Below are 19,778 nucleotides of genomic sequence, written 5' to 3' on the forward strand. Positions count from 1 at the left end.
GGGGGTGCGGGTCCCCGAACACCCCCCTGCCCAGCGCCCCCTAGCGGCGGCCCTGAGAAGTGCTCCTTGGTGAATGCAGACTCCGGTGGGCGGGGTCAGTCTCCGGACGGGGCCCGGAGCCTGGGGCTCATCAGCGCTGCTGGGCCAGGTGAGCACTCTTCCCCTCTGAGTGGTGCTGGGAGGCCCCGGGCTTTCCGCGCCGGCCTGCCTGCCTGCTCTTTAGGGAGAGGCCGCGGCCGCCGCCTGTCTGAAGCTTACAGGGGGTGCCCTGCCTCACATTGACCCCGCGCCTCCTTGCAGGGCTTCCTCGGGCGCACGGCCTGTCGCTGGGGGCGTCAGTGCGAGAGGAGGGTGCGGGTGTTCCCCGGGAGGAGGGGGGGGGACGATTTACCGTTCCCCCAAGGGGGTAGAGGGCCCCGTTCCCCCACGAGGGAAGAGGGTCCTGTTTTCTCATTGGGTCGAGGTCACCCTAAGCCCGTGGGGGCTGAGGGTCCCCGAACCCCCTCACCAGCGCCCCCTAGCGGCCGCCGTGGGAAGTGCACCTTTGCGCAGGCAAAGTCCGGTGGGAGGGCTCAGACTCAGGACAGGGGCGGAGCCTGAGGCTCGTCAGCGCTGCTGGGCCAGGTGAGGTCTCTAACACTTTGATGGTGCTGGGTTGCCCGGGGCTTTCCATGCCGGCCCGTCTGCCTGCGGTCTTGTAAGAGGCCGCGGCGGCCGCTTGTCTGTGGCTTAGCGGGGGTGCCCCCGCTGACGGTGACCCCGCCCCGCCTCTAAGGGTGTCTTCGGGAACAAGACCTACCGCTGGAGGTTCGAGTGCGAGAAGAGGGTGCAGGTGTCCCAAGGGGGAAGACGGCCCCGTTTCCAAAAGGGGCTTGAGGTCCCTTGACCAGGTACGGGGCCTAGGGCCCCGGAACCCCATGTCTGCAGAGGTCCCCCTCCGCTTCCCCCGGGGGGTGCGGGTCCCCGAACACCCCCCTGCCCAGCGCCCCCTAGCGGAGGCCCTGAGAAGTGCTCCTTGGTGAATGCAGACTCCGGTGGGCGGGGTCAGTCTCCGGACGGGGCCCGGAGCCTGGGGCTCATCAGCGCTGCTGGGCCAGGTGAGCACTCTTCCCCTCTGAGTGGTGCTGGGAGGCCCCGGGCTTTCCGCGCCGGCCTGCCTGCCTGCACTTTAGGGAGAGGCCGCGGCCGCCGCTTGTCTGAAGCTTACAGGGGGTGCCCTGCCTCACATTGACCCCGCGCCTCCTTGCAGGGCTTCCTCGGGCGCACGGCCTGTCGCTGGGGGCGTCAGTGCGAGAGGAGGGTGCGGGTGTTCCCCGGGAGGAGGGGGGGGGGACGATTTACCGTTCCCCCAAGGGGGTAGAGGGCCCCGTTCCCCCACGAGGGAAGAGGGTCCTGTTTTCTCATTGGGTCGAGGTCACCCTAAGCCCGTGGGGGCTGAGGGTCCCCGAACCCCCTCACCAGCGCCCCCTAGCGGCGGCCGTGGGAAGTGCACCTTTGCGCAGGCAAAGTCCGGTGGGAGGGCTCAGACTCAGGACAGGGGCGGAGCCTGAGGCTCGTCAGCGCTGCTGGGCCAGGTGAGGTCTCTAACACTTTGATGGTGCTGGGTTGCCCGGGGCTTTCCATGCCGGCCCGTCTGCCTGCGGTCTTGTAAGAGGCCGCGGCGGCCGCTTGTCTGTGGCTTAGCGGGGGTGCCCCCGCTGACGGTGACCCCGCCCCGCCTCTAAGGGTGTCTTCGGGAACAAGACCTACCGCTGGAGGTTCGAGTGCGAGAAGAGGGTGCAGGTGTCCCAAGGGGGAAGACGGCCCCATTTCCAAAAGGGGCTTGAGGTCCCTTGACCATGTACGGGGCCTAGGGCCCCGGAACCCCATGTCTGCAGAGGTCCCCCTCCGCTTCCCCCGGGGGCTGCGGGTCCCCGAACACCCCCCTGCCCAGCGCCCCCTAGCGGCGGCCCTGAGAAGTGCTCCTTGGTGAATGCAGACTCCGGTGGGCGGGGTCAGTCTCCGGACGGGGCCCGGAGCCTGGGGCTCATCAGCGCTGCTGGGCCAGGTGAGCACTCTTCCCCTCTGAGTGGTGCTGGGAGGCCCCGGGCTTTCCGCGCCGGCCTGCCTGCCTGCACTTTAGGGAGAGGCCGCGGCCGCCGCTTGTCTGAAGCTTACAGGGGGTGCCCTGCCTCACATTGACCCCGCGCCTCCTTGCAGGGCTTCCTCGGGCGCACGGCCTGTCGCTGGGGGCGTCAGTGCGAGAGGAGGGTGCGGCTGTTCCCCGGGAGGAGGGGGGGGGGACGATTTACCGTTCCCCCAAGGGGCTAGAGGGCCCCGTTCCCCCACGAGGGAAGAGGGTCCTGTTTTCTCATTGGGTCGAGGTCACCCTAAGCCCGTGGGGGCTGAGGGTCCCCGAACCCCCTCACCAGCGCCCCCTAGCGGCGGCCGTGGGAAGTGCACCTTTGCGCAGGCAAAGTCCGGTGCGAGGGCTCAGACTCAGGACAGGGGCGGAGCCTGAGGCTCGTCAGCGCTGCTGGGCCAGGTGAGGTCTCTAACACTTTGATGGTGCTGGGTTGCCCGGGGCTTTCCATGCCGGCCCGTCTGCCTGCGGTCTTGTAAGAGGCCGCGGCGGCCGCTTGTCTGTGGCTTAGCGGGGGTGCCCCCGCTGACGGTGACCCCGCCCCGCCTCTAAGGGTGTCTTCGGGAACAAGACCTACCGCTGGAGGTTCGAGTGCGAGAAGAGGGTGCAGGTGTCCCAAGGGGGAAGACGGCCCCGTTTCCAAAAGGGGCTTGAGGTCCCTTGACCATGTACGGGGCCTAGGGCCCCGGAACCCCATGTCTGCAGAGGTCCCCCTCCCCTTCCCCCGGGGGGTGCGGGTCCCCGAACACCCCCCTGCCCAGCGCCCCCTAGCGGCGGCCCTGAGAAGTGCTCCTTGGTGAATGCAGACTCCGGTGGGCGGGGTCAGTCTCCGGACGGGGCCCGGAGCCTGGGGCTCATCAGCGCTGCTGGGCCAGGTGAGCACTCTTCCCCTCTGAGTGGTGCTGGGAGGCCCCGGGCTTTCCGCGCCGGCCTGCCTGCCTGCACTTTAGGGAGAGGCCGCGGCCGCCGCCTGTCTGAAGCTTACAGGGGGTGCCCTGCCTCACATTGACCCCGCGCCTCCTTGCAGGGCTTCCTCGGGCGCACGGCCTGTCGCTGGGGGCGTCAGTGCGAGAGGAGGGTGCGGGTGTTCCCCGGGAGGAGGGGGGGGGACGATTTACCGTTCCCCCAAGGGGGTAGAGGGCCCCGTTCCCCCACGAGGGAAGAGGGTCCTGTTTTCTCATTGGGTCGAGGTCACCCTAAGCCCGTGGGGGCTGAGGGTCCCCGAACCCCCTCACCAGCGCCCCCTAGCGGCGGCCGTGGGAAGTGCACCTTTGCGCAGGCAAAGTCCGGTGGGAGGGCTCAGACTCAGGACAGGGGCGGAGCCTGAGGCTCGTCAGCGCTGCTGGGCCAGGTGAGGTCTCTAACACTTTGATGGTGCTGGGTTGCCCGGGGCTTTCCATGCCGGCCCGTCTGCCTGCGGTCTTGTAAGAGGCCGCGGCGGCCGCTTGTCTGTGGCTTAGCGGGGGTGCCCCCGCTGACGGTGACCCCGCCCCGCCTCTAAGGGTGTCTTCGGGAACAAGACCTACCGCTGGAGGTTCGAGTGCGAGAAGAGGGTGCAGGTGTCCCAAGGGGGAAGACGGCCCCGTTTCCAAAAGGGGCTTGAGGTCCCTTGACCAGGTACGGGGCCTAGGGCCCCGGAACCCCATGTCTGCAGAGGTCCCCCTCCGCTTCCCCCGGGGGGTGCGGGTCCCCGAACACCCCCCTGCCCAGCGCCCCCTAGCGGAGGCCCTGAGAAGTGCTCCTTGGTGAATGCAGACTCCGGTGGGCGGGGTCAGTCTCCGGACGGGGCCCGGAGCCTGGGGCTCATCAGCGCTGCTGGGCCAGGTGAGCACTCTTCCCCTCTGAGTGGTGCTGGGAGGCCCCGGGCTTTCCGCGCCGGCCTGCCTGCCTGCACTTTAGGGAGAGGCCGCGGCCGCCGCTTGTCTGAAGCTTACAGGGGGTGCCCTGCCTCACATTGACCCCGCGCCTCCTTGCAGGGCTTCCTCGGGCGCACGGCCTGTCGCTGGGGGCGTCAGTGCGAGAGGAGGGTGCGGGTGTTCCCCGGGAGGAGGGGGGGGGGACGATTTACCGTTCCCCCAAGGGGGTAGAGGGCCCCGTTCCCCCACGAGGGAAGAGGGTCCTGTTTTCTCATTGGGTCGAGGTCACCCTAAGCCCGTGGGGGCTGAGGGTCCCCGAACCCCCTCACCAGCGCCCCCTAGCGGCGGCCGTGGGAAGTGCACCTTTGCGCAGGCAAAGTCCGGTGGGAGGGCTCAGACTCAGGACAGGGGCGGAGCCTGAGGCTCGTCAGCGCTGCTGGGCCAGGTGAGGTCTCTAACACTTTGATGGTGCTGGGTTGCCCGGGGCTTTCCATGCCGGCCCGTCTGCCTGCGGTCTTGTAAGAGGCCGCGGCGGCCGCTTGTCTGTGGCTTAGCGGGGGTGCCCCCGCTGACGGTGACCCCGCCCCGCCTCTAAGGGTGTCTTCGGGAACAAGACCTACCGCTGGAGGTTCGAGTGCGAGAAGAGGGTGCAGGTGTCCCAAGGGGGAAGACGGCCCCGTTTCCAAAAGGGGCTTGAGGTCCCTTGACCAGGTACGGGGCCTAGGGCCCCGGAACCCCATGTCTGCAGAGGTCCCCCTCCGCTTCCCCCGGGGGGTGCGGGTCCCCGAACACCCCCCTGCCCAGCGCCCCCTAGCGGCGGCCCTGAGAAGTGCTCCTTGGTGAATGCAGACTCCGGTGGGCGGGGTCAGTCTCCGGACGGGGCCCGGAGCCTGGGGCTCATCAGCGCTGCTGGGCCAGGTGAGCACTCTTCCCCTCTGAGTGGTGCTGGGAGGCCCCGGGCTTTCCGCGCCGGCCTGCCTGCCTGCACTTTAGGGAGAGGCCGCGGCCGCCGCCTGTCTGAAGCTTACAGGGGGTGCCCTGCCTCACATTGACCCCGCGCCTCCTTGCAGGGCTTCCTCGGGCGCACGGCCTGTCGCTGGGGGCGTCAGTGCGAGAGGAGGGTGCGGCTGTTCCCCGGGAGGAGGGGGGGGGGACGATTTACCGTTCCCCCAAGGGGGTAGAGGGTCCTGTTTTCTCATTGGGTCGAGGTCACCCTAAGCCCGTGGGGGCTGAGGGTCCCCGAACCCCCTCACCAGCGCCCCCTAGCGGCGGCCGTGGGAAGTGCACCTTTGCGCAGGCAAAGTCCGGTGGGAGGGCTCAGACTCAGGACAGGGGCGGAGCCTGAGGCTCGTCAGCGCTGCTGGGCCAGGTGAGGTCTCTAACACTTTGATGGTGCTGGGTTGCCCGGGGCTTTCCATGCCGGCCCGTCTGCCTGCGGTCTTGTAAGAGGCCGCGGCGGCCGCTTGTCTGTGGCTTAGCGGGGGTGCCCCCGCTGACGGTGACCCCGCCCCGCCTCTAAGGGTGTCTTCGGGAACAAGACCTACCGCTGGAGGTTCGAGTGCGAGAAGAGGGTGCAGGTGTCCCAAGGGGGAAGACGGCCCCGTTTCCAAAAGGGGCTTGAGGTCCCTTGACCATGTACGGGGCCTAGGGCCCCGGAACCCCATGTCTGCAGAGGTCCCCCTCCGCTTCCCCCGGGGGCTGCGGGTCCCCGAACACCCCCCTGCCCAGCGCCCCCTAGCGGCGGCCCTGAGAAGTGCTCCTTGGTGAATGCAGACTCCGGTGGGCGGGGTCAGTCTCCGGACGGGGCCCGGAGCCTGGGGCTCATCAGCGCTGCTGGGCCAGGTGAGCACTCTTCCCCTCTGAGTGGTGCTGGGAGGCCCCGGGCTTTCCGCGCCGGCCTGCCTGCCTGCACTTTAGGGAGAGGCCGCGGCCGCCGCCTGTCTGAAGCTTACAGGGGGTGCCCTGCCTCACATTGACCCCGCGCCTCCTTGCAGGGCTTCCTCGGGCGCACGGCCTGTCGCTGGGGGCGTCAGTGCGAGAGGAGGGTGCGGCTGTTCCCCGGGAGGAGGGGGGGGGGACGATTTACCGTTCCCCCAAGGGGCTAGAGGGCCCCGTTCCCCCACGAGGGAAGAGGGTCCTGTTTTCTCATTGGGTCGAGGTCACCCTAAGCCCGTGGGGGCTGAGGGTCCCCGAACCCCCTCACCAGCGCCCCCTAGCGGCGGCCGTGGGAAGTGCACCTTTGCGCAGGCAAAGTCCGGTGGGAGGGCTCAGACTCAGGACAGGGGCGGAGCCTGAGGCTCGTCAGCGCTGCTGGGCCAGGTGAGGTCTCTAACACTTTGATGGTGCTGGGTTGCCCGGGGCTTTCCATGCCGGCCCGTCTGCCTGCGGTCTTGTAAGAGGCCGCGGCGGCCGCTTGTCTGTGGCTTAGCGGGGGTGCCCCCGCTGACGGTGACCCCGCCCCGCCTCTAAGGGTGTCTTCGGGAACAAGACCTACCGCTGGAGGTTCGAGTGCGAGAAGAGGGTGCAGGTGTCCCAAGGGGGAAGACGGCCCCGTTTCCAAAAGGGGCTTGAGGTCCCTTGACCAGGTACGGGGCCTAGGGCCCCGGAACCCCATGTCTGCAGAGGTCCCCCTCCGCTTCCCCCGGGGGGTGCGGGTCCCCGAACACCCCCCTGCCCAGCGCCCCCTAGCGGCGGCCCTGAGAAGTGCTCCTTGGTGAATGCAGACTCCGGTGGGCGGGGTCAGTCTCCGGACGGGGCCCGGAGCCTGGGGCTCATCAGCGCTGCTGGGCCAGGTGAGCACTCTTCCCCTCTGAGTGGTGCTGGGAGGCCCCGGGCTTTCCGCGCCGGCCTGCCTGCCTGCACTTTAGGGAGAGGCCGCGGCCGCCGCCTGTCTGAAGCTTACAGGGGGTGCCCTGCCTCACATTGACCCCGCGCCTCCTTGCAGGGCTTCCTCGGGCGCACGGTCTGTCGCTGGGGGCGTCAGTGCGAGAGGAGGGTGCGGGTGTTCCCCGGGAGGAGGGGGGGGGACGATTTACCGTTCCCCCAAGGGGGTAGAGGGCCCCGTTCCCCCACGAGGGAAGAGGGTCCTGTTTTCTCATTGGGTCGAGGTCACCCTAAGCCCGTGGGGGCTGAGGGTCCCCGAACCCCCTCACCAGCGCCCCCTAGCGGCGGCCGTGGGAAGTGCACCTTTGCGCAGGCAAAGTCCGGTGCGAGGGCTCAGACTCAGGACAGGGGCGGAGCCTGAGGCTCGTCAGCGCTGCTGGGCCAGGTGAGGTCTCTAACACTTTGATGGTGCTGGGTTGCCCGGGGCTTTCCATGCCGGCCCGTCTGCCTGCGGTCTTGTAAGAGGCCGCGGCGGCCGCTTGTCTGTGGCTTAGCGGGGGTGCCCCCGCTGACGGTGACCCCGCCCCGCCTCTAAGGGTGTCTTCGGGAACAAGACCTACCGCTGGAGGTTCGAGTGCGAGAAGAGGGTGCAGGTGTCCCAAGGGGGAAGACGGCCCCGTTTCCAAAAGGGGCTTGAGGTCCCTTGACCATGTACGGGGCCTAGGGCCCCGGAACCCCATGTCTGCAGAGGTCCCCCTCCGCTTCCCCCGGGGGCTGCGGGTCCCCGAACACCCCCCTGCCCAGCGCCCCCTAGCGGCGGCCCTGAGAAGTGCTCCTTGGTGAATGCAGACTCCGGTGGGCGGGGTCAGTCTCCGGACGGGGCCCGGAGCCTGGGGCTCATCAGCGCTGCTGGGCCAGGTGAGCACTCTTCCCCTCTGAGTGGTGCTGGGAGGCCCCGGGCTTTCCGCGCCGGCCTGCCTGCCTGCACTTTAGGGAGAGGCCGCGGCCGCCGCTTGTCTGAAGCTTACAGGGGGTGCCCTGCCTCACATTGACCCCGCGCCTCCTTGCAGGGCTTCCTCGGGCGCACGGCCTGTCGCTGGGGGCGTCAGTGCGAGAGGAGGGTGCGGGTGTTCCCCGGGAGGAGGGGGGGGGGGACGATTTACCGTTCCCCCAAGGGGGTAGAGGGCCCCGTTCCCCCACGAGGGAAGAGGGTCCTGTTTTCTCATTGGGTCGAGGTCACCCTAAGCCCGTGGGGGCTGAGGGTCCCCGAACCCCCTCACCAGCGCCCCCTAGCGGCGGCCGTGGGAAGTGCACCTTTGCGCAGGCAAAGTCCGGTGGGAGGGCTCAGACTCAGGACAGGGGCGGAGCCTGAGGCTCGTCAGCGCTGCTGGGCCAGGTGAGGTCTCTAACACTTTGATGGTGCTGGGTTGCCCGGGGCTTTCCATGCCGGCCCGTCTGCCTGCGGTCTTGTAAGAGGCCGCGGCGGCCGCTTGTCTGTGGCTTAGCGGGGGTGCCCCCGCTGACGGTGACCCCGCCCCGCCTCTAAGGGTGTCTTCGGGAACAAGACCTACCGCTGGAGGTTCGAGTGCGAGAAGAGGGTGCAGGTGTCCCAAGGGGGAAGACGGCCCCGTTTCCAAAAGGGGCTTGAGGTCCCTTGACCATGTACGGGGCCTAGGGCCACGGAACCCCATGTCTGCAGAGGTCCCCCTCCCCTTCCCCCGGGGGGTGCGGGTCCCCGAACACCCCCCTGCCCAGCGCCCCCTAGCGGCGGCCCTGAGAAGTGCTCCTTGGTGAATGCAGACTCCGGTGGGCGGGGTCAGTCTCCGGACGGGGCCCGGAGCCTGGGGCTCATCAGCGCTGCTGGGCCAGGTGAGCACTCTTCCCCTCTGAGTGGTGCTGGGAGGCCCCGGGCTTTCCGCGCCGGCCTGCCTGCCTGCACTTTAGGGAGAGGCCGCGGCCGCCGCTTGTCTGAAGCTTACAGGGGTTGCCCTGCCTCACATTGACCCCGCGCCTCCTTGCAGGGCTTCCTCGGGCGCACGGCCTGTCGCTGGGGGCGTCAGTGGGAGAGGAGGGTGCGGGTGTTCCCCGGGAGGAGGGGGGGGGGACGATTTACCGTTCCCCCAAGGGGGTAGAGGGCCCCGTTCCCCCACGAGGGAAGAGGGTCCTGTTTTCTCATTGGGTCGAGGTCACCCTAAGCCCGTGGGGGCTGAGGGTCCCCGAACCCCCTCACCAGCGCCCCCTAGCGGCGGCCGTGGGAAGTGCACCTTTGCGCAGGCAAAGTCCGGTGCGAGGGCTCAGACTCAGGACAGGGGCGGAGCCTGAGGCTCGTCAGCGCTGCTGGGCCAGGTGAGGTCTCTAACACTTTGATGGTGCTGGGTTGCCCGGGGCTTTCCATGCCGGCCCGTCTGCCTGCGGTCTTGTAAGAGGCCGCGGCGGCCGCTTGTCTGTGGCTTAGCGGGGGTGCCCCCGCTGACGGTGACCCCGCCCCGCCTCTAAGGGTGTCTTCGGGAACAAGACCTACCGCTGGAGGTTCGAGTGTGAGAAGAGGGTGCAGGTGTTCCCCAAGGAGACGATTTACCATTTCCCAACGGGGTAGAGGGCCCCGTTCCCCCAATTGATTAGAAGTCCCTGTACCCCCTAGAGGGCTTAGGGCCCCATACCCCCATGGGTGCAGATGGCCCCTGGCCCCCCAAGCACAGATGCTAGAATCTAATTCCTTAAAAATATATAAGGGGTTGGCCTTCCTGGTGGCGGTGCGGTTGAGTGCTGGTCTTGAAGCTTCCCGGAGTCTCTGCAGCACCATTTAGATCCCCGGCACCAGTGTGGATCCCATATGTTGGGCAGAGTTCTCCTGCTCTTCCCGCTATTCACCTCAGCAGTATTTTTGTCAGTCTGCCTGTTCTGCTCCCTCCTCTGGCTCTTGTGACTTGTCTCACCCTTCCGCACTGCTGACTGTAACCAGTACTTGTATAAATAAAAAATTAAATATTAAAATATGTATGGAAGAGGCTTAAATCCTGTTCTTCGGAGGTGCGGATCAACATGGCCACGAGAAAACACTGCAGGTAAGATCTCCCATTAAAAAATAGTTAATAGGGAGGACAAGCAGCAGGTCCCAGTAAGAACTGGGAAACAGAAGATAAACGGGCGACTCCAGCCAACTACCCAAAGAGGAAAGTTACCATAAAAGAGAACTAGAAGGGTGGAAAGCTCAGAACCCTGCTACCCTCCCTTACCCACAAAGACAGCACTCTCCAATCAACAGAAATGAGAATAAAAAGAAAAAGATTAAAACAACTAAGAAGAACAAACTATGCATCAAGAGGGACTTTGAGTGGTAAGGAACTATTTCAGTCACCACACCCCGTGAACTGGAGCTGTGGATAACCCTGCAGGATTCACCATGGAGGTAAGCAAATTGCTCTAGGCGCCAACAGAGAAAAACAAAGACTCCTGGAGACCTACAAACAGTCCCAGGCCAGCCGGTAAGCTTGTTTGGAAAAGCGGTGCCCTTGAAAAGGATACGTGGATCTGGGCCGCCCAGGTCCCCATGCCTGTGACCTAGGCTTGCACGGAGATGCACGGGGGCCCTCTCTAAGGTGAACGTCCCTCACTGAATAATCAGAAACCAGGCGCCCGTCAAGGGAGCGGGGTACAAATGGCGCCATTTTTGTGGACACTGACCTGGGCTACAGCCTGCATCCTGGACCTGAGGGCTTTGGACCTGAGACCCAGGGAACAAAATTTGGGGCGTTGGATCCCCACAACGGTGGGGCACAAGGCAGACACAGCACCCCAAAGCCATTGAGGCTTTCCCCACCATTCCCACTCTGTTCCTCTGTCCCACAGAGTGAAAAAAAAAGCTCCCCAAGGACACTAGGAGAGATCTCTGGTGCCACCTAGCGACCAGAAAAAAAATTACCAACATCCCATAGAATAGGGACCTTTCTTCAGTAAAGACTACTTGAAAGGGGCAGAAGGCTCCCAGAGGAGTCAGAGGTGAGCTGGGAATTTCGCCCAAGCCAGGCCCCTTATGACCAGCAATCTGAGCCCAGAGTGGGAGCGGGCACCCATGGCCGGGGCAGACCGGGCACGCTGAAGAGTATGCCTATCTCTGAATTGCCATTTTAGAATAGGGACCTTTCTTCAATAAAGACTGCTTGAAACTGGCAGAAGGCTCCCAAAGGAGCCAGAGGTAACCTGGGAAGTTCACCCAGGCCAGGCCCCTTCTGGCCAGTAGTCCAACCCCAGAAGGGGAGTGGGCACCCAGGGCCAGGAAAGACGGGGCACGTGGAAGAATGTGCCTGTATGCGAATCGCCATTTTAGAATATGGACCTTTCTTCAGTAAAGACTGCTTGAAACTGGCAGAAGGCTCCCAGAGGGTCCAGAGGTGAGCTGGTAAGTTCGCCCAGGACAGGCCCGTTCTGGCCAGCAGTCCGAGCCCTGGGAAGGAGCAGGCACCCATGGCCGGGGCCAACCCGGTGCGCGGGAGAGTGCGTCTGTCTCTGAGTCGCCATTTTAGAATAGGGACTTTTCTTTGGTAAAGACTACTTGAGGTCAGCAGAAGGCTCCCAGAGGAGTCAGAGGTGAGCTTGGAAGTTCGCCCAGGGCAGGCCCCTTCTGGCCAGCAGTTTGAACCCAGAGGGGGAGCAGGCACCCAGGGCTGGGGCAGACCGGGCGCATGGAAGAGTGTGCCTGTATCTGAATCGCCATTTTAGAATAGGGACCTTTCTTCAGTGAAGACTGCTTGAAACCAGCAAAAGGCTCCCAGAGGAGCCAGAGGTGAGCTAGGAAGTTTGCCCATGCCAGGCCCCTTCATATCAGCAGTCCAAACCCAGAGGGGGAGCAGAAACCCACAACCAGGGCAGACTGGGCATGCAGAAGAGTGTGCCTGTCTCCAAAGCGCCATTTTAGAACAGGGACGTTTCTTCAATAAAGACTGCTTGAATCTTTCAGAAAGCTCCCCGTGGAGCCAGAGGGAGAAGGTTCCCTGTGCAGTCAGAGGTGAGCTGAAGGCCCCCACAAGCATGGTCCCACCTGGCAGGAAGTCGGCACCCAGAGGAGGATCCAAAGATTTGGAACTCAGAGTGCAATCCAGGTGCCCCACCTCCAGGGAAGTCTGTGGGACTTCAAGACGCACCTTTGTAACTAAACACAGAAGGAGGAGAGATTCTGTGACAGTGATCATTAACATACTCAAAGTACCACTGCCTCACTATACTTCTGGCATAACAGTTTTTGACTCGTTTGGATTGCCAGTTTCTGAAACTCCCAAAAGAACACACCAAAAAGATGCCAGCTAGTACCAGCAGCACAGTGTGCCAATGCATAATGCAAATTAGAAGACAGGCAGCAGGGAAAAGAAAAACTACAAGCAAAATAACATCACCTCAGAAAAAAGACACAGCACAAAAAAATAAAATCCAAAAAACACCCACCAGATTGCAACTATGGTGAACTGGAAGAACTTCTGAGCCTTACAGAAATAGAACTTAAAACTGCCGTGATGAAAAAAACTGATGGAAGTAATTAAGGAAAACAATACTCAGAGGAATGAAATTGAGGGCCTCCCTGGTGGGACAGTGGTTGAGCGCTGGGTTGCGAAGCTGCCCGCAGCCTCTGCAGCGCTGGTTTGCTCCCCGGCTTCTCCCCGGCCACAGAAGGAGGGTCCCACATGGCGCACAGACCTCTCTTGCCACCCACTGCTTCCCTGAGCAGTGTACTTCGGTCCTTCTGCCTGCTCTGCTCCCCGCTCTGGCCCTGGTGTATTCTCTCACCCTTCCACGCTTCTGGCTGTACCCAGCACATGTACAAATAAACAAACAAACAAACAAACAAATAAAAGAAATACATGCTCTTTAAAAAAAAAAAAATGAAATTGAGTCCCTAAAGAGGGAAGTAAAAGAAATGCAGGAGATCAAAGAATTAATGGAGGCACTGAAGAACTCTGGGAAAAGAAACGAAAGCAGAATCAATGAAATGGAAGAACAAATAACTACTCTTGAAGACACAGAAATTAAAAAAAAAAAAAAAAGGAAAGAGAAGTACGAAGGACAAATACCAAAGAAAGACTTCGGGAACTATCTGACTCCATGAGGAAAGGAAACATAAGAGTTATAGGAATACCAGAAGGAGAGGAGTGAGATGTAGGAACAGAGAAAATATTCAAGGGTATACTTAAAAAGAACTTCCCAAACATGAAGAAGGAGCTGAAAATTGATATACAAGAAGCAAGAAGAACACCAAACTTCCATGACAAAAGGAAAAATACAGCAAGGCACATATTAGTAAAGATCCCAAGAATCCAAGACAAGGAAAAAATAATGAAGCTGACAAGAGGGAAGAAACAGATAAAATTCAAAGGAAAACCAATCAGACTGACATCAGAAAAATCCGAAGAAACGCTGTGAGCAAGGAGAGAGTGGAGGGACATAGTCAACAGACTCCAAGAAAACAGATGCCAACCAAGAATACTCTATCCTGCAAAACTCTCCTTCCTCTATAAAGAAAGAATAAGGACCATCCCGGACAAACAGAAACTCTGGAATTTCATTACGACTAAACCCCCACTCCAAAAAATACTACAAGGAGTCCTAAAGCCAGAACCTCAGAGGGATGAATAACAATGAAAGAAGGCCAAAAAAAAGTTATTAAAAGAATAAATAAATAAAATCAAAGGAAAGACAAACACAATGGCAAATACAGATGCTAACATATCAATATTAACTCTAAATGTAAATGGAATAAAATCTTCAATAAAAAGACACAGAGTTGCAGGCTGGATTAAGAAATAAAACCCAACCTTTTGCTATCTCCAGGAAACACATTTAGCTACAAAAGATAAAAATAACCTCAACGTCAAAGGATGGAAAACAATCCTACAAGCAAATGGACCAACAAAGAAAGCAGAAATAGCTATACTTATATCAGGTAAAACAATTCAAATTCAAAAAGGTAAAAAGAGATCCCAACGGTCACTACATTATGATCAAGAGGAAAATACTTCAAGAAGAAATAACACTCATTAACATATATTCATCAAACGAAGGAGCACCAAAATATATCAGACAACTATTGTCATCTTTGAAAACAGACATCAGAGAAAACACATACGTAGTGGGAGACTTCGACACACCACGATCAACAATGGTTAGATCAATGAGACAAAAAATAAGTAAAGACACTAAAGCTCTAAATAAGGATCTAGAGCGCTTGGGCTTAACAGACATCTATAGAAAGCTAAACCCAAAAAAATATCTGAGTAGAAATTTTTCTCAAGCGCACATGGATCATTGTCCAGGATCGATCACATACTGGGACCGAAGACAAACATCAACAGATACACCAAGATTGAAATCATACCAAGCATCTTTTCTGACCATGAAGGCATCAAACTAGAAATAAACCATAAAAAGAAGGCAAGGAACTCTCCTACCTCATGGATATTGAAACCCACACTACTAGAAGACCACTGGACTAATGAGGAGATCAAAGAAGTAATTAAAAAATTCTTTGAATTGAATGACAAGGAGGACACCAATTTGCTAAATGTATGGGATGCAGCAAAAGCAGTAATAAAAGGAAAATATATAGCAATAGAGGCTCACATCAAGAAACAAGAAAGAACTCAAAGAAGCAACCTAATCTCAAAGCTCACAGAACTAGAAAAAGAACAAAAAAAAAAAAAAACTGGTAGAAGAAAAGAAATAATAAAAACCAAATGAAATCGAAGCTGAAAAAAAATCAATCCAAAAGATCAATGAAACCAAGAGCTGGTTCTTCAAAAAAAAAAAATAAAATAGACAAACCCCTAGCCAGGCTCACAAAGGAAAAAAGGGAGAAAGCACAAATAAACAGGATCACAAATGCAAAAGGAGAAATCATAACGGACACAGCAGGAATCTAAAGAATAATCAGAAACTACTATGAACAGTTATATGGAAACAAGTTCAACAATCTAGAGGAGATGGACAAATTCCTACAACTCTACAGTCACCCAAAGCTAGATAAAGAAGAAATTGAACACCTAAACTAACCAATTACAATTAGCGAAATTGAAATGGTAATCAAATACCTTCCCAAAAACAAAAGCCCAGTACCTGATGGATTTACAAATGAATTCTACCAAACGTTCAGAAATGAATTATTGCCTATCATTCACAAACTCTTCCAAAATATTGAGAAGGAAGGGATAATACCAAACATGTTCTATGACGCCAACATTACACTAATACCAAAACCAAACAAGGACAACACAAAAAAAGAAAACTACAGACCAATCTCCCTAATGAACACTGATGCAATATTCCTCAATAAAATTTTCGCTATCAGAATCCAACAATGTATCCATAAGTAATTCACCATGACCAAGGAGGATTCATTCCAGGGACACAAGGATGGTTCAACATCCGAAAATCAATCAACGTTATCCAACACATCAACAAAAAGAAATATAAAAACCATATGATATTATCAATAGATGCTGAGAAAGCTTTCAACAAAGCACAACACCTATTCATGATAAAAGCCCTTGAAATTCTTGGGATACAAGGAACATACCTCCACATCATAAAGCCCATATATGACAAGCCAACAGCCAGTATCATTCTCAATGGTGAAAAGCTGAAAGCATTCCCATTAAGATCTGGAACAAGACAAGCATGTCCACTCTCACCACTGCTTTTCAATATAATACTGGAAGTCCTAGCCAGAGCAATAAGACAAGAGAAAGACATACAAGGAATCCAAATAGGAAAAGAAGAAGTCAAACTATCACTAATTGCAGATGATATGATAATATACATAGGGAACCCCAAAATCTCCACAGAAAAACTAATTCAACTCATCAATCAGTTCAGTAAAGTGGCAGGATACAAAACCAACACGCAAAAGTCAGCAGCCTTCCTATACACAAACAATAAATCTGAAGAAGAAATTAAAAAAATCCCTTTTATTATCGAAACAAAAAAAATCAAATACTTGGGAATAAATTTAACAAAAGAGGTGAAGGACATATACAAAGAAAACTATAAAACACTGTTAAAAGAAATAGAAAAAGACACAAAGAAATGGAAAGACATCCCCTGCTCATGGATTGGAAAAATAAACATTATTAAAATGGCCATTCTACCAGAAGCAATATACAGATTCAATGCTATTCCAATAAAAATTGCAATGTCATTCTTCAAAGAAATAAAACAATTATTGATGAATTTCCTATGAAATCACCAAAAACCCCGAATAGCCAAAGTTCTCCTGAAAAATAAAGAAGGGGATGGAGGCATCACACTCCCAGACTTCAAACTATACTACAAAGTCATAATCATCAAAACTGCATGGTATTGGAACAAGAACAGACACACAGAAAAATGGAATCAAATAGAAAATCCAGAAATAAACCCACAGATTTATGGTTAACTAATCTTTGACAAAGGAGCAAAGAATATGCATTGGAGCAAATAAAGTTTGTTCAATAAATGGTGCTGGGAAAACTGGGTCGCTACATGCAAAAGAATGAAGCTTGACTACTACCTAACCACATGCACAAAAACCAACTCAAAATGGATTAAAGAACTAGACATAATACCTGAAACCATAAAATACATAGAAGGAAATATAGGCTAAGAACTCCATGATATGCACATCAAAGACATCTTTACAGACACATCACCCAAAGCAGTGATAGTGAAGGCAAAGATAAACAGCTGGGAATACATCAAATTAAAGAGCTTCTGCATAGCAAAGGAGACAATAAGAAAAACAAAGAGAAACCCCACCGACTGGGAGAACATATTTGCACCCAATGCTAATGATACAGGACTGATCACAAAGATCTACAAAGAGCTGATGAGACTCAACAAAAACAAAGGAAATAATCCAGTCAAAAAATGGGCAGAAGAGCTAAAAGGAAACTTCTCTGAAAAGGAAATGCAAATGGCCAACAGGCATATGAAAAAATGTTCAACATCACTTGTAATCAGGGAAATGCAAATCAAAACTGCAATGAGATACCATCTTACACCAGTGAGAATGGCACATATTAAGAAAACTAGCAACAACAAATGTCGGCGAGGTTGTGGAGAAAAAGGAACTCTCCTGCACTGCTAGTGGGAGTGCAAACTGGTCCAATCACTATGGAGAGCATGTGGAGATTTCTTGACCTACTAAACATAGAGCATCCATATGATCCAGCAATTTCACTCCTAGGTATTTACCCAAAGGACACAGAAACATCAATTACAAAGAGCACCTGCACCCCTATGATTATAGCAGCATTATTTACAATAGCTAAGCTTTGGAAACAACCCAAATGCCCAATAATAGATGACTGGATCAAGAAGATGTGGTACATATACACCATGGAATATTACTCAGCATTCAAAAAAGATAAACACATGCAATTTGCAGCAACATGGATGGAGCTGGAAGGGATCATGCTCAGCGAAATAAGCCAGAAAGAAAAAGAAAAATACCAGATGGTCTCACTCATAGCAGGAATCTAGAAAACTTAAATAACGGACCATGAAAAAAGAATAACTATAAGAAAGAAAATATCAAAATCAACAAACAACTATGAACCAGAGACTCTATGGGGGTGGGGGTGAGGAAAGGAGGTCTTGGGGTCAAAATAAGGGGGTTGTAATTGTATGGGGAATATAAAAATAAAATTTAAATTAAAAAAATAGGAAGGGGGATATTATCATGGGTTACACAACTCCTTTTTGTACTAACAGGAAATGCAAAAGTTCCCTCTCGTTTACGACATTCTTTAAGCATTTTTTAAATACTTATTTATTTATGGAAGAACTGGGGTATATGCCAGATGTGCAGGATTGTGTGAGGATCCTCCAGAGACAGAGTGGGGAACAGAACAGGCATATTGACAATATACACTGCTGAGGGGAGCAGCAGAGTATATCCTCACCCGCCGGTCAGGATCAAACCAAGGATACAGAGTCTTCGGACAGACTCGCATTGCGGCACTCAACTCCCTGCACCACCAGGGAGGCCCTTCTTTAAGCATTTTTTAAACTAAGTTTTGCTGACATGAATCTTGAGACATTGGCAGATTAGAATGATGGCAAGAGACTGAAATGCTCTAAGAATTTCTTGAAGCTTATTAGAGAGTTCTGGTGGAGGGTGCTGTAGCATTCTCTACTTGATTAAAAAATTCCCACCACTAGCCTCTGAAGAGGCCTTGTGATCAGGGTCAGACTCAGAAGTGTCCAGTAAATGTTTTTTAACACCCTCATGTAAAGGGAGCACTAAGTTGTTCTTTATAATTGTTTTGAGGGGGGTAAGATTATTACGACAGGATGAAGAGCTTATTGTTTTAGTAAAAGCTTTTTACAGGATTAACAAACTTACAGACCTTTATAACATACTTACTTATTTATACTAACAAAGATTTTTAAGAGTGGGTTCGTCTTTCTGCAAAGGAAATTTAGTTAATTACCGGTGTTTGTTGAACAACACAATTTTTACCTTTTAAGAAAACATATTTAAACATTAAATATTAACACCCAATCTTAAAACCTAAAGACTTGTATCTTTTAAATTAAACCATTGAATTTACACTAGTTTACCTAATTTAGATCATGATCAAAATTGGGGGTTTTGTATAGCTGCCATTTATAGTTAATCCTCCGGAGGTAGAAGACAAGGACAAACATAGATCTCTTGATTTTTATATAAAATTTTGGCCAGGGCCTCCCCGGTGGCGCAGCGGTTGAGTGCTGGGTTGCAAAGCTGCCCGCAACCTCTGTGGCGCAGGTTGGATCCCGGGCTGCTCCCTGGCCACCAGAGGAGGGTCCCACATGGCGCGCAGACCTCTCCTGCCACCCGCTGCTCCCCTCAGCAGTGTACTTCGGTCCTTCTGCCTGCTCTGCTCCCCGCTCTGGCTCTGGTGAATTCTCTCACCCTCCTGCACTTCTGAGTACCCAGTGATTGTATAAATAAATAAATAAATAAATCTTTAAAAATAAAAAATATATATATAAATAAAATTTTGGCCATGTGTTAATTTTAAGAAGTCAAATTATTTAATTTTAAAGGTTTTTTTTTATCTATTTATATACCTAAGAACTAGGGTGTAAGCCAGATGTGTGGGGGTGAAAAGACCAACCTGAGAGTGGTGAGAACAGATGATCTACCGAAACATGCTGTTGAGGGGAGAAGCCGGCTGAGACAGGAGAGGCTGGCTGTGTAATGTGGGCCAACTCCCCAGCCAGGATCTAACCCTTGCTGTACTGGCCTGAGATAGCTCAACAGTACCCTTGCTGTACTGGCCTGAGATAGCTCAACCCCTGTATTACCAGGGAGGCCCCATATATCAAGATTTTTTAATGAGATAGAAGTTAAAATCCTTATATAGATAGTGTTTATTTTTAACCATTACTTAAGACTAAGGGCCCAAGGTCACCAAAATTTTAAAAACAGGCAGTTGTTACTAAGTTTGAGATGCTAAAATATTTTAGAGTTTGTATTTTAAGAAATAATCCTTTGGCTTTATATTGTTCTTGCTTTATTTTATTGAGACCAAACAGTTTTAAGATAATGGAACAATTTTTGTGGACCATGCATGGGGAAAACAGGAGAAGAGAGGTTAAGATCTTTGATCTGAAGGGGTGTGAGATTATCACTCATGTTTCTAAGAGAGAGAGTAAAGATTTAACTGAAAAACTCACTGAAGAAAGTTAACATCACAGACTCAGTGTCTGTGGGCCTTTCACCAGGCTGATTATCATCACAAAGTCTGGCTCTGTGGGCCTTTTACCTGGCTGATTTGGAAGAAAGTAACATCACAGACTCAGAATCTGTGGGCCTTTTACCAGGCTGATTTGGAAGAAAAAGATAGGAAAGACACAACTGAAAACACCTTCTTACCACTTTGTTGCAGACTCTGGGTCTGTGAAGCCTTTTGGCCAGGCTTGAGAGGATGTCCAATTCCTGTCTCCAGGCTTGAGAAGCAGGGTGT

The sequence above is a fragment of the Talpa europaea genome (assembly GCF_964194135.1).
Source record: "Talpa europaea genome assembly, chromosome: X".
Lineage (NCBI taxonomy): Eukaryota > Metazoa > Chordata > Mammalia > Eulipotyphla > Talpidae > Talpa > Talpa europaea.